Source organism: Synchiropus splendidus, chromosome 8 (assembly GCF_027744825.2).
Source record: "Synchiropus splendidus isolate RoL2022-P1 chromosome 8, RoL_Sspl_1.0, whole genome shotgun sequence".
Taxonomy (NCBI): Eukaryota; Metazoa; Chordata; class Actinopteri; order Syngnathiformes; family Callionymidae; genus Synchiropus; species Synchiropus splendidus.
Window position 1 is genome coordinate 13,645,973 of NC_071341.1, and position 23,005 is coordinate 13,668,977.

The following is a 23,005-nucleotide window of genomic DNA, read 5'->3' on the forward strand; positions in this document are numbered from 1 at the left end:
TTGCTATAATTCTGATTGGAATTCATTTCTATGTCCCCCCCAAGAATGAAATAGTTTTGAAAATGTTGCTTTTGTCCAAGTTTTTTCTCAATATACTACTATGTACAGTACATTAGGATTCAGATTTAACCGTGCATTATATGCGAGTCACGCTACTTTCGCATGACTCTGTGGCGCAACGGATAGCGCATTGGACTTCTAGGTATGTGAAGCCATTCAAAGGTTGTGGGTTCGAGTCCCACCAGAGTTGCTTTTATATAAACATGACGTGAACAATCTGTGTCGGGTTCGTCCACTGAATGTGAAGAACAAAGTTCACTGGTCTTCATTGAGTCCAACAACTCTGTATCAAACCCTTTCAAACAAGTGTCAACACTTCTATAGCAGGTTGCAATTCTAGCCTGTGGTGCAGTGGTTTTCAGGGCAGAGGACTGGGAAGTTATTTTAGGATTCTGATTATTCTCATAGTTTAACCATCTTGGCACCACTCTGTGCTTGTTCAGGCGAGAGTGAACCTCATGATCCTCATGATCATGATCCAAGCTGGTGGAGCCGGCACTGCAGAGGCCCAACGTGAGCTTGAACACTGGAACACACACTGGTTTCTACTTGTCAAATGCCTCTATTTTTCAATTCAACTTTTTTGTTGCCATAATTATTACTGAAATTCCTTCCTATGTCCGATGAAATAGTATTATATTTTATATGTATATATTGTTTGTATATATTGTTTCTTTTTTATTAGAATTAAGATTAAGATTATGTCCTATATCCTCCTATATCCTCAATGAAGTGGATGAAGCCGCCACCCGTCTGCGCCAGCGGTGACTCACCGGTGACGGTTCTCTGTGATAAAACTTTGGACGTGGGGGGATGATTTTCCCGCAGCGTTGTGAGTTCCACTCCGTCATCGCAGCCGTGCTAAAGCTCAGACTTAACTTCTAATCTGCTCTTTATGAAAGATTTAGCCGGCGCAGATCTGCTCCTGCGTCGAGCTGCGGAGAAACCTTAAATGTCATTAATCCATTTGTCACAAAGTTACCGTCAGCTTCTTAAATGTCACCCGTGATTGCTGTATTAAGTTGTTTACTCTGGCGCCTTCGTTCGCCTGGGAACTTTGACTTTGTTCCATCTTCAAGCATGTGAGTTTGTGCTGAGTCATCCTCCGTCTGTTTTCTCATTTCATTTAGTTTTTTTCCTCTTTATTTTGGAGCGACAGTTCCAGATTATAACAAGGGACTGATTTCTTTTTTGTGGCTCTCTCTCTGTTCTCTCTTGGCGTCTGTGTGTGCTCCCCAAGGGCTCTGGTTTCCTCCCATTGTCCCAAAAGTTACAGCTTGGTTAATGCTGCTAAATTCTGTCTGGAGGCAACTGAAGACCTTGACAGGTGTCCCTCAACTCTGGTCCCAAGAGGCCGTGTTAGACCGTGTCCAACCTACCTGATCTGGGGTAAGGTTGAGGTGGGCAAAGTAGGGACCAGGGGCCACATGTGGCCTGATGGCTGAATTCACAGGTCACAGTAAAACAGCAAAGCTAATCATGAAGCAATGTTAGACATTTTTCTCTATTTTTCAATTCCATTTTTCCAATAATGTGAAATTCATTTTTACTCAATTACACTTCAGAATTCTCACCACAAAAAAATCGCATATTCAAGAAGCTTAAAATCTAATGCATCTAAGTTCATATATACTGTATACACACTAGTTTCTCAATGTTACTTTAAAGTTGAAGTGAATGATCAAAAAATCGGCATAAGCCGATTATTTATTTCAGTAAGATGCTATTTATATTTATACATGGTGAGCAATGGTATTACTCTTTAAAATTTTACATCAGGATGTGAAAATGACAAAACAAAGCAGGCATTTCTGCGGAAAAGTCGACCTGCAGCCAGCCACGATGGCGGTCGCAATCCTTCACAGTCCAGGAAAATGACAGCTGAATTGTAGTTCGCAATGTGCGCACCCTCGGACTCAGACGCAGCATTAAAACAAGACACTTGGCCGCAAATCACTGGGCCGAATTCGAGCGCTACCTAGAGGCTAACAAAGGTATGCTAACCGTGGGCGAAACCAATGCTAATGGAGTTTGTTGTTTTGGAGAAGAAGCCGAGTTTGCTTCGAGGTGCGCTATCAGCAGCCAATAGCGCTGCCGGACCTCGGATACCTCGACATGTAATCGATGACTAGAGGTGCGACCTGTCAGGTCGTAACACAGCATTCCAGTATTAAACAAGTGACGACTGAACATTACATTATGGGTTTGATCTATTCATTGAAAAGGGAATAAATATAAAAAAATATAATATTTTTAATATTAAAAAAATATATTATATTTTTAATATAAAAAAAGCCGAAAGTCGTCCAGGAGAGAGTCAGAGTAGAACGTGTGCCGGGGGCAGACCCAGGACTGCTGGTGAGATGAGGTCTTTCAGACTCCACTGGATCTGGGTGAGAGAGAAGTCTTTACACCGTCGTATTGATTCCCAAACGACTATTTCAACAAGAATGCTGTAACAAAGATGTAACAACATGCAATGAAGCAAGTCATTGAGTCAGAGTACAGCGAGATTCTTCTTGTAATTGATGTTTTTCCTTTCCACTGTGCATGTGTGTGTGTGTGTGTGTGTGTGTATGGTGAGATGCTGCAGACATTTAATCAGCTCCTTCAGTCCATCAGTCGTCTTGTAGAAGTGAAGATGGAAGCCTCACTGTCGTCTGATAACAACTCTCACTCGCTCAATCTCTGCAGCCGTTTACACAGACTCACTCTGATAAACACACGCGCACACACACACACACACAGTGGTTCTGTTTTCAGTAAATCAAGGTCAGATCAGCCTGCTGAGACTCTGCGCAAGCTATTATTTGCAGATTTTTGTTCGACTCTAAGTGTCTCACACACACACACCCACACACACGCTCAGCTCTTGAAGCCCATTAATTGTCCAACTGAGCGTATTAACAGTCGATTAAACATCACAGTCATTTATTGCCTCTTTCTGTATCTGCGGAGAAAAATGAGACGATTTTGGCGCTTTAATTCCGAGCGAAGCCAGCGCAGTTTCTTTTTTTTTCCTCTCAGCCGTCGCAGTAAACTAGAGACTCATGAGCGGGTCCATTCTAAAATGCTGAATGAATGTCGATGGAGGGACGATGGTAGTTTGATGGATGACAGAAATAAGAATGGATACGTTGTTAGGACGATGAGTGTGTGTGTGGATTGACAGAGGATAGGTTGAGTATGGAGGAGTAGTGATGGAGGAATGGATGAGTCACAGATGTTGAAAGATGGTTGGATGAATGATGGACAATATAAGTGGATTTATGGATGGACTGGTGATTTTGTTTGTCATGAGGAATGGAGGAGAAGTGTGCTGGTGCCATCTTCAAGAACAAGGGAGATGTCCAGTGTTGTGGCAACTTTAGAGGGATCAAGTTGATGAGCCATACGATGACGTTGTGGGAAAGAGTAGTGGAAAGTAGACGAAGGGCAGAAGTTAGCAACAGTTTGGCTTCATGCCCAAAAAGAGCACCACAGATGCTGTGTTTGCATTGAGGATGTTCATGGAGAAGTACAGAGAAGGACAGACGGTGCTCCAATGTGTCTTTGTGGACTTGGAGAAAGCATACGACAGAGTGCCAAGAGAAGAGTTGTGGTATTGTTTGAGGAAGTCTGGAGTGGTACAGGACATGTATGGCAAGTATAAGACCGTGCTGAGGTGTGCTTCAGGAGGCAGAGCTGGAGGTAGCAGAGATGAAGATGCTGAGGTTCTCTATCTGGGAGCGAGCAGGATGGATAGGATCAGGAAGCAGTAGACAGAGGGACAGCATATGCGGTGTTTAGGAGACAAAGTCAGAGAGGCTAGATGGAGATGCGTTGGACATGTACAGAGGAGAGATAGCCAGGACATAGGTAGGTAGGGTAGGGAGATGTTGAGGTTGGACCTGCCAGGCAGAAGGTGGAGAGGAAGGATGGAGGTGGTGAAGGAGGACATGAGGTTTGTAGGTGAAGAGGAGAGAACAGGAAGCAGAGGACAGGGTGAGATGGTGGAGGATGATCTGCTGTAGTGACCCCTGAAGGGAGAAGCTGAAAGAGAAAAGAAAAAAGAATGGATTGATGGATGATCAGAATGATGGAGGGATAATAAATTGTGCTTGATGGATGGATGATATATGAAACAATGGTGTTGTGATATTGAGAGGGATGAAAGGATGATGGACGGATGATGGACCAAGTGATGATTAGAAAAAAGGATGAGAAAGACGAAGGGGTGACTGGTGGACTGAATAGATGGACAGCTAGACAGTGTGATGTTGGGTGGAGGATGAAAGAATGAACTGTATGTAGGAACATGAATTGTGTACAGCTGGAGGGAGGGCTGAAGGGATGAATAATTGATTGACAGACAGAGGATAGGTTTGAGGAATGTGGTTAGGAAAAGAATGATGGATGGAGGTGGTGAAAGAGAAGCAGGTGGACGGACGTGAGAGGGTTGATGGATGGATGTTAAGGAGGTGGGCGGGCCACTAGCTGAGCAAATGATGGATGGATGATCCATCAAAAGTTACGAGGACCTTCCTGCTTGGAAGGAGACGTGGTTTCCTTGGTGCCTTTGAGCAGCACGGATCGGCGGCTAAATCGTCCTCCACACTGCAGAGATCAAAACACAACTTTCTGGTTTAATCCCCTCAGATCTGCCTAATTGAGATTTAGCTTCAGAACTTTCTGTTGGCTGGCGTTCGCTCCGTGGCTCATGAGGGAAAGTCAAACATTTGCGCTCGCCGTCTGGACTGATGCCTGTTTCCCCAAAGATTATCAGGCTTAAAGCTGATTCTCATCTTCGTGACACAAATTTAATAAAGCAGTGTGTGTGTGTGTGTGTGCGTGTGTGTGTGTGTGTGAGTGTGGTTTTGCCGCACTTGTGTCTTGACGAAACACCTTCTTGTGATCACAAGGTTTAGAGGGTTAAAACCTCAGTAGATGTGGATTTCATTTTGGTTCAGAGTGAAAACACATGGTTAGCCATGTGTTTTGTGGGGGGGAGGCTGGGGAAAGGGTTATGGCAATGAGAGGTCCTCACAAGGGTAGCGAAACACGACTGTGTGTGGGCGTGTGTGTGGCTGCCGGAATGCTGAAGAACTGTCCGGATCCCTCAGAGACGCAGTCGTGAGCTGCAGAATGATCTAACAGTGAGGCGTGACAGATGGCCAGGAGACTGAGGAGGAGGGAAGTTCTGACGGAGCTGGGGGGAGGGAGTGGAGGAGGAGGAGCAGGAGGAGACATGTTTTTGGAAGTTTGCAGCGAGGAGGAGTCGGACCACAGCAGCACTTGGAGAGACGGAGAAGGCAGAAGTGCGCGTGTGGAAGATTCATATTGAAACAGATGGAGGGAAGATCAGACATGTTGTTGGACGGATTGAAGAATGAATGACGCTGACATTAGTGAATGAACAGATAGTGGGTGAAGGGAAGATGGAATGTTGGAAAGACAAAATCATTGCTGGATGGATGAGGTGACTAGTGAAAACGGATGGTTGTAATAGCTGAAAGGATGACAGTGGAGGAATGGATGGATGATGGAAGGAAGGACAATAATACAGGGAAAGGATGTAGTGAGAACACATGGATGTTTGAAGAGTATTTGAATGGATGGATGGAAAGAAGAAGGAGAAAGGATGGGTGGATAAACGAATGCAAGGTTGATGGATGAAGGCTGCGAGTGATGGATGGAGAAAGGAGTGTCAGCAGTGGAAGGATGAACGTGAGCGTTGACCTCTGAACTCCAGCTTGCGACCGGATCACTCCTGGAGCTGAGCAGCTGCAGCCAGAGGTGACACTGGTTCCTCTGATAGCTCCGTCTGGCCTGCAGGAATTGTTAGAAGCCGGCACCCAGGGAGCCTTTCCGTAGCCAATCTGACCTCTGACCTCTCGTCTACTGGGATCAATCCGGCCTCTAAATTGACTCACAACACACAAACACACAGGTCGCTGCCGCCGTGTGAGCGTCGCCGTTGGCAACAGGCCACCGCCATCCTCCAGCTGCTGACCATCACATCTGACGCCGCTAATGAGTTTTAAACACACACTGACACATCTGGTAACAACACGTTGACGTGTCACACACACACACACACACACACGCACACACACAGAACAACTTTATCAGTCTAATTAATTAAGACAGTTAATCTCCCGTGTTTTCATTTGATCACCGTCTGTTTCACTTGTTCATTACTGTCATGTGTGTGTGTGAGCATGTTTTGCCATACTTCCGTGCCAAGTCTTGACAAGCCACCTTCTTGTAAGGACACGCTGCTTTGTGAAGAAATTGTGGACCGGTCCTCACAAGGTTTAGTTAAAACCTCAGTAAAAGTAACTTATTCTAACTGGGTTTCAGTTTGGTTCAGAGTCCTGGTTCAGGTGAGCAATGTGTTTTGGATGGTTAGGTTTGGGGGGAGAGGCTGGGGAAACGGTCATGTCCATGAGAGGTCCCCACAAAAGTAACGAAACAAACTCACATGTGTGTGTCATCATGTGAGATATTTAAATTCCCTGTGTTGCTCTCTCTCAACACATGGCAGCACAAAGCTGTTAATGATTTTGGTAACTAAAAATGAACAGAAAGGACAAGTCACCTGACGTGAGGCGCGAGAATGAGGACACCAGATGAACGACGGATGGATGGATGAACAAGCATGAGGAATGGTTGGAAGGAAGGGTGGAGAGAGGGAGGGAAGGATGTGGGAGATGCGATCTACAGAATGAGGGATGGCTGGTGCAGCTGCTGGTGTATGAGGTGGAGGATGGATGGATGAGACGGCGCCAGGGTCTGGACCAGAACCAACCACAGGCCACTTCAAAGGCCTCTTGTCTTGAACCCTTGTTACTGCTCCCTGGTGTCGTCAGCCGTGTCTCCAACTCAGACGGCTGCTCTTCTGCTAAATCGTCTGCTTCCCAGATGAAGCCGGAGCGAGCCGGCGCTGATGAATCGGACCTGGCTGTGCTGATGAGTTGGGCGTGTCCAGCTGATGAGTCCCTCGCGGAGATAATGAGATTTATGAACGGCGCTTCCGCGTGATTAGCGACGCTAATAAACAAGAGCAGTGGCGGGAATCTAGCCTCCACCTCCCTCTGCCATCTGACGCGAGAACAACCCCCCCATGTCTTCGCCTGTCCACGAATATTCCAGAGATCAAACTGAATTTTTCACCTCTGCTTTGACAGCTCAAGCACCAGGTGATGCCTTCAGGTGCTGCCACCGCCGTAGGAAGTCATTCACTTACATAAACACACGCACAAATAAAATAAAATAAAATAGAATACAGCATGATGATTTTTCATTTTATCACATTCAAATGAAGAAAAGGCAAGTAATTTGGTAAATAAATAAATATTATAATATTATTATAAAACTATAAAATATTCTAACACAATTTCTATTGAGATTTTTTTACACAGGAATAAAATGTCTAAAATTAAAAAAGTACATTAATCTGTATTATTATTATTATTATTATTATTATTATAATTATTAATAATTTACTATAATTATTTTCATCCCAAAAAAAGTTAATTAATTTTAAAATAAGTATTTGAATTGTGTTATTCTTTATTATTATTAGAAAAAGTAGACTGGAAATTGAAAGTTGTAAAACAACAACCACAGCATAATAATAATAATAACCAAAAACAGCATGTAATAAAAAACTAATAAATAATGTATTTGTTTTTATTGAGCAATTTTGATTGTATTTTACATATTCATTTCATGAACGTTGTGCTGACAGATGACTGAGCAGAGATGGTAAGGCAGGTTGAGGACTTTGATCTGTCCTGAAAAACCTTGTGCAACTTGCTGCCCTGGAGGTTTTAATTTTCGCGTCTGTGTCACGGCTCGACTGATATGATGTCAGGACGCTGTCTTCCATCAAGTGCAGGTGTCACCCGCTCGCTGGCCGTCCGCTCATCGATCGCTGACATTTGGCTGGCTGACAGATAATTGGCCGGCCGCGGCTGCTCTCCAGGCCATCACGTGTGAAGGTGAGACCTGCTGCAGATGTTGAGTTTATGAATCTCCGGAGACCAACCCGCCGCAGGTCTCCGTGTGAATGACAATGGCTGGGTGTCGCCACCTCCATCTGTCGCTTCTCTGCCGGCTCCACCTGCGTCATCTTCACCAGCAGCACCGCAGCTGACGGCAGACAAGTCTCCCGACAAATCCATGCTTCATTTATTCCTCTGAAAATCTGAGCTTATGAGAAACCAGAGCTGGAGGGTGGGACACGGCCTGGCGCCACATGCTGCTTTTGAGCAGCCCTGTCAGGCAGGTTTAGGGGGAGAGGCTGGGGAAAGGGTGATGGCAATGAGAGGTCACAAAAATAAGGATACAAATATGAGTGTGTGTGTTTATTTTAGTCCTTGTGTGTGGCTACCCTTCACCGGATTTTGAATTTGATAGTCTCCAAAGTAATCTAGAAGTTTCTGTGTCAGATCCATTTTCTTGAAAACCTTCATGTTCTGCAGGTTTTCATTTCCTTTTTCAGTGAGTTCCACATCCTCACTCCCACTATTGCAGCGTACATTGGTCTCAATGTGGTTCCAGCATGTGGTTGGTCAACGTTCCCTCTTCATCTCTGCTCCTCCTCATCGAGAGTAACTGTCGACTGTCTTTGTCGATGATCCGGAAGCAGTCCGTTTCTGCCTCTAAACATGACTGGAAGTGTTTGAGTAGCTCAGGTCACTTCAGGATTCTTGCTTCACCAAACGGTTCATATACGGTTATATATATATATATATATATATATATATATATTAGATATATATATAGACACTAGAGTTTCTAAAAGCTGATGAATAGTCTGAGGCTCCATCCTTCTGGGTTCCTCAGCTAAAAATAAGCCCTTTGTGTCCGGGATGAGAGGAGAGCACAGGAGGTGGAGGACGAACCTTCGCTGCTATGATGCAACTTTAATACGTTCACAGCAGTTTTCTGAGCCAACACAAGCGTGGTGACGTGCGTTTCTGTGGCTCTGGTCGGGGTCTCACCGTAGGTGTTGTCTGCAGCTGTTTGGGGGATTCAGTTCTCAACCACTGTTGACTCAGAGTTTGGGGAGACTCAGTGGGAGTGAGTCGTGAAAGACTTGGTCCTCCCAAGAGTCACATGACACCTGGGATTGTCGCTTTCAAAGTTCTCGTCTTTTGGACAAAAATACGGAATAGTTTTAGTCACATTTTAGTCATGTCTAGTTCACTAGCTTTTGTGTAGTTCCCAGTCGACAAAAACTGTGTTTCAATACATCATTTTGCTTATTTTTATTTTTGCTTATTAACCACATGATGGCGCACAGCACACTCATCATTGGCCTAAACTATAAGGCATCTCGACTGTTAGGGTTAGGGTTTGGTTTTATGTCTGCATTTGTGCTGACACCCACGTCATCATAGCACAACCAGCTAACTTAAGTTGGAGATCAGCAGCATGAACCAAGCTAATTCAGGACCATGAGCAGCTCTTTTGCACTGAGAGTAATGTGGGAAAAGTTGTGTATGTACAGTATCACAACTCATGCCCGACTGATAGTATCAACATCCGGTGTGTTGTGACTCACTTACAAACAAATCTCTCCATGGTCGGCCCTCAGGTGCCGCTTGAGGTTTGTTAGTTTGTAGCTGCATTTGTCACTGACCTGTTCTTTCACTGCACCTGCGTTTTTTGCTTTGGAGTGATTCTACAAACAACAAACTACCATCACGTATCAGTGCGCGTTTTCGATCACCAATTGGAACCGCCGTCATGGTCCATGAGTCAATATGCGCAGCAGGGAATCATAATGAAGCTTTGGTTCCTGAGTGAGCGGGGCTCTGCTGCATATGTGACACTCACCCAGTTGTCAACTCCACGGTCCGCACAGAGACTAGTGCACAAATGAGTCTGGCATGTGCTGCAACGCAACAGTTGTGAGTCATTGGGACTCACAGGAGATGAGTCACTCTCATATGAGCCAGCCGAGTCCATGTTGTCCTTTTGAGTCACGTAGTAGTGAATGAGTCAATAAGTCATCCGAGTCTTTGGATTATCGTTTCTGGGTGCCCCCTGGTGGATATTTACATACCACATATAACAACCTTCCATCTATGCTCAAGGACTTAGTTGAGGTCCGGTCGCAGAGGCAGCAGTCCAAGTCAAGAGGCCCAGACCTCACTTTGTCCACTTTGTCACTTTATTCAATGGACGTGGATGTGCCAATTGAAAAATAAAACATTTATTCGGTACTTAGCTATCAAAAAGTAACAAACCTCAGGAAGTGAAACTGGTTTGTTTGGTTAGGAAGAAAAAAATGCAAATAAATAAAAATGAAATGAACAAATAAAAAAAAGACATATATTAAATTTTTAAAAGACCAGACATGTTTATAAACAAAAAAATACATTAAAAGACATCCCATGAATAAAAATGTAAAAGTCATTTTTTTCTAAAATGTTAAATGTAAATGATTTAAATGAAAACAGGACATTAAATAAAAAATAAAATACAGTAAAATAAAATAAAAAGTGTTTGTTCAAGAGGGGAAAATAGATAAATCATAACTGGTGGTTATAAAAAAGGATATTCTGAGTCTAGAGTCTAGAATATTTCTGCCTGTTGGTCATAATGGTTAGGCTGAAGTACCTGATTACTCAACAGCGCTCCACTCCAACTGGACCCAGTCAAGCACCACAGCTGCAACACCTTCCCCGTCCTGGTCTCTTCTCGCTCCTGAAGGTGCTTCCAGATCAATGATCAGAGAATATTCACTATTGATCAGTCCACACTGCTCCGTCACGCTGGCTCGTTTGGCAAAGGATGAAGGATGAGGACGAGAGCTGCGTGAAAAATTGCACCTTATGAAGCCATATTAGTCGCCGACACATCACACACACCCTTAGTAAAACCCACCAGAGCGCGGCGCCTCGATAGTCTGATGAACGACCTTAATAACAGGATTGACTCTCTGGCCTCTTTGTACTCGTAAGCTGCTGAATCGTCCGTTTGAAGCGGAGAGATGAAGAAAAAAGTGTGGGTCTCAATGTTTCAGTGGGGCGTGTGGTTCGACAATCCCATTGATCTGTAAACAGATGGACTTCCTCAGTTCACACGTGCAACTGGCATTCGCCCCTGAGATTTGTTTTTTTTTTCATTTCTGAAAAAAAGATGTAAATTTTGAAGAACTATATAGAAAATCCCCTTTTTTTGTAATGAATGAAAATCTGAGAAAATGATGAATGTTTAAGGTTCTGTTTTATTTATTCATTTATTTATTTATTTTATTGATTTATTTTTAAAATTGACACACTTCCCATGGCCTCGGACTGTATGTTGTCGACCTCTGAGTCGAAGCAAACTTTTGATTTGGGTGTAAAGTTACCACAGATCTTTAGAGTTGTTTTGGTGACACCTTAAGATTTGCAAGTGTCTTCACACCTTTGAGGAACACTTTGAGATCATGTGACGTGGAATCTCAGGGAGAGAGTGACCTCATTTCCTGAAGAGGATGTTGAGGCCCATGAGAGAGCCTGACTTCAGGACCAGAGACAGCGACCATAGTTTCAGAACCACGGAGAGCTCCCCTCGCTCAGAGCTCTCTCCAGATTCGATCGTCTGTTGCTCACCGCTTTACTTGATCGTATTTGTTCCTTCACTCGGTCCTTATTACAACAGTCGCAAATATAGTCACATAATAATTCCATCTGGACCACTATAAAAGAGTCAACAGCACAAAAGAAGCGCTATGAAAGGCATACACAAAAAAATGTAATATATAATATAATTAATAATAACTTCATGTTTCCAGAAAATAAAAAAAATAATAATAAAAAATGAGGAAAGCAGTAATAAAAAACGATGAACAAACTAAATAAAAAGCAAAAATATAATAGAACGGTGGTTACAGGAATAAAACTCACAACAAAATATATTCATTATTTCAGACCATTTTAATACGAAAAGATACAAAATACAGTACAAGAATTTGCACACTGACGGCAACGCAAATAAACAACACAAAACTGATAAAATTTGGAGGCAGATTTCCTGTCTTTCCTGATGTGTCAACGACAAGCGTTTCGACTGGACAACACTGTGGAAAAATTGGCCATTGACCGAAAAAATATAAGCAACAATTTTGCTCCGTGAAATGACGATGAATCCTGACAAAAAAAGGAAATATTCGCGCATAAAATGCACATCTGATGTGGAAGGACCCCATGTAAGAATAAGAAACTATAAAAAGGTGTAAAAAATAAAGCCACCTAAAATAATGCTATAATGAGATTAAAGCAGGTAAGAACGATTCATCTTCTGCAACAAGAAGTCGAAACCATAACTTCAAAGTGGTTGCAACACAAAGTCACACGGCCAGGCCTCGCGTGTGATGCAAGTTAACCACGCTCTGGGCGTGAGTGGTCGTGACAGGGCTGAGCCAACAAAAGCCGCGAAGCACTTTAGCAGCAGCTGCCATCTACCGATGCTCTCCGTGAGCTGTTCAGCAGAAGAACCTAAAGTGGCCAGCAGTGAGAGGAAGGGAAATCGTGCCTGCAAGTGAGGAGGAAATAAAAAAGTGAAGATTGAGTCTGAAGAACGTGTCACATCTTCAGACGGCGGCGCGTGAAGCGAAGGAGGCAGATGGGAAGTGACAGCGTGGCGTTGCAGACAGATGCGAGGAGAAAACGGAAGTAGAACGCGCAGACAGATGAGACGTTGGAGCTTGGACGGCTAACTCTGTTGACACTTCCATCGCTTAATGGCTCCCGAGGCTTTTCGTGTCAGCCTCTGCTGCGCTGCCACCTAGTTAGGTGGAGCACGCAGGAGGACGGCCGGCGGCGCTAAACAGCTAACTGCCTTCACCCGTTGACGTTTAAGTGTGAGCAAATCATCACATCTGCTTGATGCAATTAGTCCAGAAGTTGAGGCTTGTGACGCGAATGAAATGTGTCGGCGTCAGTGCTGCGCTGTGGTGGTCCTCATGCTACTCATCTCCTCATTAATAACAGACTGCATGAGAGTCCGCCGGGGAGCCACTTCTTCTCCGGTGGTTCCACTCTGCGGCTCCTCTGAGTCTGAGGCGGTGGCTCTCACCTGAGGACGCCGAGAAGAAAAGAGGGTCTCACAGACAGAAGCCGACAGACTCACCTGGCGACAGATGGAATCTGTTTTCCTTTTGCTCAGTTGTGTTGGGCGGCAGCTTTGTCACCGACAACGTAAATGTTGCTCTCATGCATTTTTCATAAAGGTCGTATCTATAAATTGAAAATCTAAAATTTATGAGCGACTCTGAGGCAGACTGCCGGCGGAGAGGCACCACTTCAGGTCAGCGGTCACGGTTCTGGGCGGGAGAACATGATTGCCTCTCGACGCGGCTCAGGGTCTTTAGTGTGAGAGTCAGTTTGCGTCCTTGTGCTCGAGGCCATCAGGTCAGAGGACACGAGGACCAACACCAGGGTCTGGGTCAGGACTTTCTCCTTTGACAGTCAAAGAGGAATATCATGAATAGAGAGTGTGTTTGTCTTCTCTCTTTATTCATGTTTGTAGTGCCATTCAGCTGCGTCCCGCTGCACACACTGGGGGGTCAAGAGGTACACGGTCCAAGACTTAAGGTGTGAGTTGAACTGAGCTCAAGAACTGAAGGTGCAACTTTTGGTTGTTCAGGGTGGACAGGTTTGATCGGACAATCTTCAAGGGTTGATGGTTTGATGGTGTTGATCACACACATGTGGATTCAATGTAGAAGGTTTAAGGGCTTCAGTTGGAAAGCAGTATCAAACACACCGGCTTGGATCACGCCAGGTTCAAGGACTGAGCAGGTCATGGTTCTGGGCTTGATCGCATGTCTTCCTGAGTGTAATGCTGCAGGTTTGAGTTGGGCCCAGCTTAAGCTCTTACAGAGTTCACAGGGGTTTGAGTCTTGCTTTGATGGTTCATGGATTTGTTGTTGCCAAGAATTGATTGAACAATGTTGAAGGGACTGAATAGTTGACAAACACTGTTCAAATGTTCAAATAGTTCTTGTTTTGATGTTTACAGGCGGATCGCACACGTTGGTTGGTTTCATATACAAGTAACATCCGACTTCCCACCGGGATCGGTTCCGACCAACCGGTTGTAAGTCAGATTGGATAAGTCGAATGCCGTTCAAAATAGCCGACGCGAGGGTTATAGTTGCTACTGTAGTGGTAGATGGCTGTGTGAGAGTGAGATACTGTGATACTGTGCTGCCGGAACTGTCGTACGTTTTGACTGCACATTTTCCAATGCACTTTCCCAGTTGGTGGGATCCCCACTGACCATGGCAATAAATCTGATTCTGATTCTGATGTCCAGAAATCTAATCTACATCTTCAGAGGTTTGAGCTGAAGCACAAACATGGTGAGGGTTTCAGCTTTGATGGTTCAAGGATTCGATCGCACAGGTTCATGGATGTTGCGAGTTCAAGGGTGGACAGAGCTGAAGCATTTAACACTGAGGGTTTAAATGAACAAGGGTTTGCATTATTCAGGGATTTGATCCACATGACATCATCCATCAGGGTTGGAGGAGGAGACAGTCATGTCTCAAGGGTTTGATGCGACGCGGTCGTGGATCTAATGTAGACGGTTCAAGGGTTTGAGTCCGGCAGAGCTCAAGTATCTAACGTCGAGGCTCAGGGGTTGATGGTTTCAGGGCTTGATCTTTCAGCGTTCATGGCTTAAACGGTTCAACGGCTTGAATGTACCAGGTTCAAGAGTTTGATGAACACGGTTCACAGGTTTAAATGAACAGTACGAGGGGCTAAGCTATTGGGTTCAATGGTTTAGCATGGCTCAGTGGTTTCGATGAGCGAACCATGGAGGTGGTCAGGTCGGGAACTCAACTGTTATTCTGTGGAAATGAGCCATGAGGGAATTGGCTGGTGGGAAACCTGAGCTCACAGTCGCCCATACTAAAGCTAAGAACCTTCAGCGCCTCAGCTACCCTGTTATTGGTTCATAAATATTGATCTCGTGCAGGCAACGCCAGAGAGCAGGTTTGTGGCTTCTCTGATCCGGCTAATCCATCTGGTCCAGGATCTGAGCGCCGAACACGCCGCTCCCCCCTCCGTGAAGCTGCCGCCTCAGGATGAAAATTTATGAATTAATCCCGGGCCGAGGTGACTTGTAGGCCGCCGGCTTATCTGCTGTTCGCTGGCAGCAGCCGAACCTGCAGCCTCCAGATGCAACACCTCCTTAGCAGCGCCGCCTGACTCATTTTTATTCCTCTGCTCCTGCAGATCAAATCCTTTTACTGCATTTAAATCTGACCCCAGACTGAATCTACATGCAGACAGACGTCTCGCTGCTCATCACGCCTCACTTTCGTATTCTAAAGTGGGTCACCACGGAGTGAAGAACCCAGAAAACCCTTGTGTTCTGGGTTTCTTGCCAAGTGACGCTGTGCTCCTCAGGACAGGGACTCTCTGAGGTGTTGCCTATGCTCACGTCGGAGTGAAAAATAAGAATCACAAGGTTTTTCCTTTCTTTTATATCAATTTAGCTTGTATTTAATTTATTGAAACTTACATAAAAAGTGCATAATCAAAGCTAAAGAAACTTTGATCATGATTATTTTATAATCATAAAAAAATCATAATAAAAGTTTTTTTTTTAAATTATTCATAATAAAAATATTGTTTGGGGTTATTCTATAATCATAAATAATCATTTTAATCACATTTTTATTTCATATTTTAAGTCCATTGAAGATTGAAAAAATTAAATTGAAAATTCAAAAGTTAGCAGTAGGAGTAGTTGTTGTTTTAGTAGTATTAATAGTAGTAGTAGTAGTGGTAGTAGTAGTAGTAGTAGTAATTTCTTTTTTTCACACACATTTCACATTTTATTATCCATCTGTTTGTCCTCTTGTGTCGGTTCAGACACTGCCCCCCACAGGTCTCATGAAAATAAATCAGGTGAAAAAAAATTTTTGGTCCCTTATACTACATAAGGAATTCTCCATAAGTGCTGACTTTTGCTGAAATGATCTATTCCCGACGGTGGTCTGTGGGGACTGTGGAATGGAGACTTCTACGGATCCAACATACGGATGGCGCTGCAGAAAGTAAAGGTCTTTAAAGTTCAACGCGTCACCAGTGCCTGAACCTGCCACTGAAAGAGCTGGCTGCGTTGTAATTCAGACAAAGCTGCTCTCCTGAGACCCCGCCTCAGTGAAATGTCACGGTGACCCCCGAACAGCTCCATAATTGGTGGAGCCGCTCACATTCATAACTGTGACTCAGTGTTGACATCAGCGTGAGAGTTGGGTGCTCGGAATCCAGAAATCACTGGGTCAAGACTGAGGTCCAGTACTGCAGCCAGGGTCTAGTTCGGGATTGTAAGGGAGTCTTGCTTCAAATATGAGGGAGTGGAAAGTACTTGGGTGAATGATCCAGAGTGAAGAAGGAGGTGATGGAGAGAGTGAAGCCGGGTGGCCACAACGGTGTCGTCAGAGCAGTAACTTTACGGGACAGTAGCGTGTTTTGAGACTCAGGAGTCTGAGCTAGAAGAGTCAGTGATGAAGATACTGAGGTTGGGAGTGACTCGGCTGGACCAGATCAGAGATGATCATGCGGAGAAGTTTGGAGACAAAGCTACGGAGGGAGGGAGTTGGACCAAAGATGTTGGCGACGAAGAAGAGGAAGACAACAGTGAGAGGTGGATGAAGATAATGAAGGTGTAGGTCCTGATGGTGGGACGTGATATGACATGTTGAAGTAGGTATATTTCTCAAGATACCAGCCAACGTTGTGTCTCTTATTCCTCCTTTTGAAATGTGTCTGATCAAGTTCACGAGACATTTTTGAAGTTTCTTTAGTGCATCTGTGGTCCATTGATCTTCACCTGGTCGTAGCTCAGCCACTCCTTTGTCACCCCACCTTCTGTCGCCGTGATGTTTTGGATCTGACACGGATTTGGTGAAGAGTCATAGTAGAAAGATGGAATGACTCTCTGTAGCCTCGAGGCAAGTGGAGCGAAGTGGTCGACCATTCACCTGGAAGGTGACGTTTTTCTGGCTGAAATGTGGAACGGCTTCTTGTTAAATATGGTTCTGTGTGCAGCTGTGTGACACTGTTCTTCATCTCCAGCCTGACGAAGTAACGTTGGCTGCAAACTTCATCTGCACAATGATTTACGAACAGGTTCACCTGCAGACGAGGGCCCCTCTGCAACAAGCCTCTTTTCCTTTGTCTCTCTTTCCTCTCATCTGACACAACTTCATAGGAAGCCCTCTTCCCTCCAAAGCCGCCTCACTAAATCCTCTTTGCATTCCGCCTGGCCGACCAGAACGACTCCGCGCCAGAGTGAGTCGACAGTGAGGTGGAGAGCCGCGCTCAAAAGCAGCTCTTTATCGCATGCATGATTCTGAAAAGAGGCTACAAAGCCAGTGAGACCCGCTGAACTTGCCACACCATTAAATGAAGAGTTGGAAGTGTGAATCTATGGCGATAGTGGGTTCCCAGCGCTCCGGACAACACCTCTGGAAGCCAGAAACAAGAACTCAGGGTTTTGACGCAGACTGGCTCGTAGCTAGCAGAACCGGCCCAGCGGAGTCCACCGGAGGTTTGTAGGACGGCGCTTGAAGTCCTGCCGCACCTATCTGACTGGAGAGTTGGGTTGCAGATGTGACGGCAGGTCCACTGCGAGAGTGTGTGAAGTCTCGGCCATTCCAGCGTAATGCCAGAACCTGGCGTGGCGCCGGACTCCAGGGAACTTGGACGCAGATTAGAGGACGCCTTGGCTGCCAAGCCGCTGAGCCACATTGTTGCTTTCACATCCGGCAACATGCTAATCTCCCAGCGAGGCGAGGAGTCATGCGAAATATCATTGTCCGTGTTTATGCACCTCAGTCGCACGCTTGTTTGGGATGCCACATTCTGCTGGGAGGACCGCGGCGGGGCCCCCGGGGCGACGTGGAAGGAGCATGTCTGTACACAAACAAGGATCTGCCATGTGGCTCCTCATTACATTCTGGCTTTTAATTACTTTTTAATAAAGACCTCCACTGTTGTAAAGCTGCTACTACATCTCTGATGACATCTACTTGTACTTCGTTCAATACTGCATTTAATTATGCCACCACTCCGGCTGCCTCCGTCTCTTCTGACGCATGCAGTTCTGCCACCATAAATACTATACTGTGACCATTACCATTACTACTGCGTCTGCGTCTGATACTACTCTGACTCTGACTGTCTCACCTGACTCATGTATTTATACTGTACGACTCCTTCATTTAAGGCTCCTACTACTTCCACTACTACTTCATGTATTACTCCTCTGTCTCCATGTCATGTGTTTTAACTACTTCTGTCAGTAATGGTACTGCTACTGCAAGTAAAACAGCTGCTGCTGCAAATTCTTCTTCTTCTCTTTTGTCACTTATTTATAAAAAATAACTTCTAGCGGATCTTCTACAACTGCAACATTATACTGCAACTACTGTTTATAGTTTTACCTGTACAATAAATACTGCATTACTGTTATCATCTCTTAGTACATTGATGTGCTACTAATGTATTAGTGCTGAACATCACTGACTCATTTGATAAGTCAGTACCTCCACAATACTACTTCTAATACAGTAGTACAACGATTCATCTATCACTCCATTACTGTCCTTTCTGATGCATGTATTTCTACTACATCTAGCAGCTGCTACTGCTGCTGCAACTGCTTCCTCTACACAGTTCTCACTTCTTTATACACCTTCTGCCAGAGCAACTAATACTACTAGTGTTATTGCATTGACTTAGAGCTACTTTTCTCCATGTACTTCTACTTCTTTGTGCCATATTCCTTGAGAAAACCACACACTGGTACACTGAGCCGACACAAACACATACACAGTCTCGTATTGAGCCAGACACAGTGGTAGTTTTTTATCCTCTGGTCTGAGAGGGCCACATACATGAGTCAAAGGTCCACACATGGCCCCCCTTCCACACATTGGCTGATGTGACCTGCAGAATGAGAATGACCGAGCTGCTGGACTTTGGAACCCGATCCCAAGGTCAGATGAAGACATAAATAGAGGGAGCGGCTCTGCTGGCTGGGAACCGGCTGGGATCACTCTGTCACCCGACGTCAGCGCTTCTGATAAGCCGCGGCGGTAATTAACACTGCATGTTAATGATGCCAGATAAAGCAGATTAATGGGATCAGCGACGGCCACGTTCGTGGCTCGTCACTCGCCGGCAAACTAATTACAATGACCCTCCGTGTTTCGGTCGGAATCCAAACTTAACCAGGGATTTAATCCGCCGATACGTGCAGTAATCACATATTTTACTGATGTGTTTGTCACCGGTGGCCGTGTTCCCGCCGCGCGGCGTCGACTGGAGCCGCCTGCCTTTCGTTTAAGTGGCAGAGTGGATATGAAACCAGATTAGAATCTGTGTGTGTGTGTGTGTGTGTGTGTGTGTGTCATGTCAGCTGTCGACAGTTTCTCTCTGGCGCCGGGATCCTCATGCCTCTATTGGTCTACTCTGGGTCTACTGCGCCCCCTAATGGTCACCTGGAGAGCCTCCATAATAATCTGCATTGTACCTGGCTGCGTCTGCGGTGCCTCAGTCAGTCACAGCGTTTCTGTGACTCACAAGTCCAATGGGTTTTGGACGCAGCCGTAAATGAAACAAGGCCCTTGCTGAATGAAAACAGGGCCTTGCGGCCCGCCGCTTGGCTTTCAGGCATCTGCTGGCGCTGGCAGGAACGGTCGGATTTGATTTAGCGTCTGCGGCGCTGACCAATGACAGAGCGCCCTGACGTTTAATCAATGGCGAGTCAAACCTGGTCGGACCCGAGCGCGGTGAGGTTATTGAGCAGCGTCTCGACACAGAGGACGTTCTTCAGCTGCAGCCAGTCCTGGACAGGAGAGTGACGCTGGCACTTGACCTTTGACCTTTTCTGGAAAACCATGATCTTGATTAGATTCCAGCTTCAGTCCCCGTGGAGCTGCTCGGCAACAAACCGAGGACCATCTGGGACATCTGGGAGGAGTTGGCTTCTGACTGCACCGCTTTCTCCTCTAAGCTTTGTTAGTGATGTGTGTGTTGCTGTGTGTGTCAGCTGCCTGGAGTGTGTCAGTGGCAGAGGCGAGCACCCAGTGACGGACAGGCGACCCTTTGACCTCCCGCAAAATGACTTTGTCGGAAGAAGATCCTTCCATCACTGCTGCACGAGTGTGTGCACCTGTGTGATCAGTCAACAGGACAACACATATGAGCAAAGACAGTGACACGAGACAGAAGAGGAGACAGGGATGTAAGATAGAAGAGGAGACAAGGATGCAAGATAGGAGAGAAGACGATGTAAGATAGAAGAGGAGACAAGGATGTAACAGAGAATAGGACACAAGGACATCAGACAGAAGAGGAGACAAGGATGCAAGATAGGAGAGGAGACAGGGATGTAAGATAGAAGAGGACACAAGGATGCAAGATAGAAGAGGCGACAGGGATGTAAGACAAGAGGAGACAAGGATGCAAGATAGGAGACAAGAAGATGTAAGATAGAAGAGGAGACGAGGATGTAAGAGAGAATAGGACACAAGGACATAAGACAGAAGAGGAGACAAGGATGTAAGATGGAAGAGGAGACAAGGATGTAAGCTAGTGGAGGACACAGGACATTCGATAGAAAAGGAGACAAGGATGTAAGACAGAAGAGGATACGAGGACATAAGATAGAAGAGGAGACAAAGATGGACGATGGAAGAGGAGACAAGGATGTAAGCTAGTGGAGGACACAGGGCATTCGATAGAAAAGGAGACAAGGATGTAAGACAGAAGAGGATACGAGGACATAAGATAGAAGAGGAGACAAAGATGTAAGATGGAAGAGGAGACAAGGAGACAAGGGATGTAAGACTGAAGAGGACATAAGATAGTAGGAGACAAGGAAATGAGATAAAAGAGGAGACAAGGATGCAGAAGATGGCAGAAGTGGAAATAGGAAGAAGAGGCAGAACTGAGAAGGAGAGAAGGACATGACGTAGAAAAGGAAAGAAGGAAATGAGTTGAGGGTATGGGACAGTAGCAGAGTCGAGAACTGAGCAAACAGGAAAGGAGATGAGGACACTTGAGATGAATGAGGAGACATATGATTGGTGCAGAGACAAGGATGCAGCATTTAGAGTAGAGCAGGAAACAGGGTCCAGCTGAAAAAACAAGGACACAGCTGGCAGCAAAGGGGGCAAGGACACCAGACATAACAGAGACAAGGTGACCAACAAGAACACAGGAGACAAGGAGCCATGAGGTAGAAGAGGCCACAAGGACACGAGACTCAGCAGAGGACAGAGTGACCTTGATCAGTGGAGACCCGGAAGTTCTGAGCTCTACAGCTCACACAGATCCATCACAGATATTACACATATAATCTCCTTTAATCTGCAGACCCGAGGCGAAGCGTAGCTCAGGGGCCGAGGGTGTTTCCGGTAGTTGTGGGTTCACTGGCAGGTTTAATCCTGAGAGGAGATGATCACATGATCATAGGGCAGAGATCCAGAGGGGAGACCAAGACACACTTAGTGGAATGAAACATGATACTGCTGTGCAACAAAGGGCAGACGATCCCTGCTCACCAGCGACTGACACACACACACATTATTGAAGTGAGCTGTGAAGTGAAGGTGCTTGGTTCTCTGACCTCTACCTTTCTGATCCTGACAGTTTGGCCTCGCTCTGATTCTGGTTCTGATCCACACCTATCATCCTCCCTTACGTTTGTCATTAAGATCCGGCTCCTCCTCGTCTCCTCCGCTGTCATTGCACCATGGCGTCGCGCCATTTATCTTCACCGTTTACCTGGCTCTTTTTTTTAACTTCACAAAGTGGAGAGAACAAGGTGCATCCTAAAAAGCCCACAGCCTTTCCAGTTATATTCCAGAGGCGTGTCTTCTCCCTCCTCGCGCCGTGTGGATGTAAATATTCCCGCTCGCTCTGACATCAAGAAGCTTTACCTTCTGGCTGCTGCAGTTCTCACGGGAATCAATAAACTCAGATGTTCTGCAGCTTTTACTGGGGGGAGACTGGCTTTGTTTCACCCCATGAACTAAACCTCACCTACAGATGATGTCAGGATCAGTCAATGACTCTAACTACTGAGGGGAAATGTGCTGAAGATGATATGAAAATGAAAGCAAAATTAGGAGGTTTATATTTTGCTGTTGGATTGATGTAATGACTATTAAATATGTGTTTAACAAATATGGAATTTGACAGAAAGTGGATGATAATGGGAATAACTGTCATGAGAATAACTTAAAAAATGAGAACTCTAACTAAAGTAAACTTAAAAGAAAAATAAATGAATAAATTACATAAAAAAGATGAATGCAAATCAAAGCAATATCAGGATTAACGGAATAATAATAATAATGATAACAATAATAACAACAACAACAATAATAATAATAATAATAATAATAATAATAATAATAATAATAATAATAGTGCATTTAGTTTAGCTAAAGATCATTACATTTAATTTAATGATTTTAAATTGAATTTTATGAATTTAAATTTGAAGCAATTATAATGATTTATGTTTGGATTAAAAAATGGGTCACAGAAAGATTTGATTAAAAAAATGATTACAATAAATAATGTTTCTAACAAGGAGCAAACCAAAAGAAATCACAATTCAAAGACCTTTAGTTAAAAAATAATATGAAATTGTGATGAGAAATGATCATGGACCTTATTAAACATGAGTGTTTGGAGAAAGCACCAGTTGTTAAATAGATTGGGATGAATAATAACTTGTAAACAAGACAAGTGAACCGTAATTAAGGCAAAAAAAAAACAATGAAAAATATTGAGGAAACGTCCCTAGTTTGGTCACAAAAGAATCTGGTTCTTGGAATAATAAAAATCCCATTAAAAATAAAGATGAATCTTAAATGAAGATACATTTTCTATTGCTACATATTTCTTATTTTTATCTTGAATGA

At 44.7% G+C, this 23,005-nt stretch overlaps 1 protein-coding gene and 1 non-coding gene across 8 annotated transcripts in view; both read left to right on the forward strand.

Annotated features, from left to right (window-relative positions):
• Positions 1-23,005, forward strand: part of si:cabz01090165.1 (uncharacterized protein LOC100333421 homolog) — a 167,394-nt gene that overhangs the window by 30,264 nt on the left and 114,125 nt on the right. The gene's annotated exons all lie outside the window — the stretch shown is intronic.
• On the forward strand, positions 165-250 carry trnar-ucu (transfer RNA arginine (anticodon UCU)). Its single transcript is given in 2 exon segments — positions 165-201; positions 215-250. It is a non-coding gene; the product is annotated as a tRNA-Arg (tRNA).